Genomic DNA, 1,945 nt, shown 5'->3' with positions numbered 1-1,945 from the left:
ACATATTGCTACGTTTGTACTACACCCTTGAGACCCAACAACACTTTAACGGAAAAATATCGAATACCTCATAAGTAATATAAACGTCCTAAATTGAGTGGCGGCGTTAATGAAGATGTTAAACGTTAATTTAATGTGTTAAACTTATCCTTATTAACATATTTTATCTAGTTTCAGCACACGAGCTGTGGCCATGCTGGAGCACCGCCATTAGGATAGAAAGACGTTTACAGCACCTAAGTTTCCCAAGCGATCACCCATCTAAGTACTAACTAGGCTCGACTTTGCTTAACTTCAGTGATCGGAGGAGAACCGGTGTTTTCAAAGTGATATGGCCGATCAAATTATACATAGATGTATGCAAGATTTACACCAATATAAGAGTTAGAACTTGTGATCCGTTCGCGGACCTTTTTCTTGGTAAATTTTTGCCTGCCGCACAAAAAAGTTTCCCCACTCCTGCTCTAGATTCTGATATTCGCTGTTTGAGTGTATGTAGTGCAGTGTTGAAGCTTGAGCAAGTAGCCTCTTCGTTGTTTGATCCATTTCTGTATGCCTGCTGTTGTCTTGCTTCTTGCCTGCTGTAGTCTTCTTGATCAAAACTTTTTTTTTTAACATTTGACCTTCCGCATGTTATACGAGCGGCTGCTAAACAGTTCCTGGCTTTGTGTAAAAGAAAATGCAGGCGGATCAATTAATTATCATTTTATTCAACATATTTACCCTCTCAGATTCACACGCTTATTGCAGCGATCCTTCAGTTTTCCTGTAAAAGAACTCGGAAGGTTGGGCCTCCAACCAGGTTTTTCGCTACACCCTTAACCCCTTGACGCCGGTATTACCCGAAGCATGCGAGAAACTGCTTCGGGTTTGTTTATCTAATGAGGCCACACGAACACACAAGTGCCAGCGAGCTCGCGTCTATTTACGTTCACCGTTACAATAACATAGCGTCGTACATTTACGTCTACCGGTTTATGAAAACGAACTATGTGAAGCTATTTATCATAATGTGATATGCACGAGTTATTCTGCTCAAGTTCAAAAAATAGCTTGCGTGTGGTGCAACTAAAAACACGGTATTATGCAAAGGGACACATCACAGTCCGGACAACGATATCTGGTTTCGCGCCTACGGGCGTAAATTCGCTGATGGAGGACAGAGGCGCGAACGCAGAACTTATAATTGATTTGCTGACATTTTGAATTATGATGCGTTTTCGCTGGAGACCGTTACTTTTATACCCCCTGTACCAATGCTTATGCATGTAAAGTATCCGCATGTCATTGGTCAACTGCTAGTCTCATGACTTGAACGTAACCTAAAATAGCTAAGATAATGCACGGGACGGTGAGTGCACGCACCTCAAGAGATAAAGTACACGATAGCGAATGTAAACATACGTCATCCGCTAAAAAGTCCGTGATAGATGTAGGGCAGCTCTACATCGTATATTTACGTTAACCGCGGGTAGGCAAGCAGAAGTGTGATCGCATATTTGCGTTAACCGTTTTCAAGTGGTTAAGGCCAGGAACTTTTCAGCACTCCCTCGTATATTATGGCCATATCGTTGTTTTTGTTGTGGGGTGGTAGTTTGGCTTCACGTAAACCACTCGGGGTTAAACTTATAATCAGAAATAATCCGGTCATAATCGTATTTAAAGTGTATCTAGGAAAACATTTAATATAATGTTTCCGTTTTTAAATTGTAGGCTTGAATTTGAGGAAATCCTGTAGCTACTTCTAGCAGGTCATGTTATCACGTTCTACGTAATATTGATTCTGAGCATCTGCATAATTTTAGGGCCAATGATTGCATCGATTCAGCGGCTGTTTTTGTTCCAGGTCAGCTCTGACTCAGAAACCTCATGATCAAAGCTTTTTAGCCATAACTGACAAATCCTATACTTTATTCAGGAACAGTTTATCCAGCTATACATCATC

At 41.0% G+C, this 1,945-nt stretch overlaps 1 pseudogene; it reads right to left on the bottom strand.

Moving 5' to 3' along the window:
* Window positions 1-224: 224 nt before the first annotated feature.
* LOC115215991 lies at window positions 225-343 on the bottom strand (annotated as a pseudogene).
* Between the last annotated feature and the right edge of the window lie 1,602 nt (window positions 344-1,945).

The sequence above is a fragment of the Octopus sinensis genome, linkage group LG9, assembly GCF_006345805.1.
Source record: "Octopus sinensis linkage group LG9, ASM634580v1, whole genome shotgun sequence".
NCBI lineage: Eukaryota > Metazoa > Mollusca > Cephalopoda > Octopoda > Octopodidae > Octopus > Octopus sinensis.
This window is presented reverse-complemented; position numbering and strand designations above follow the sequence as displayed.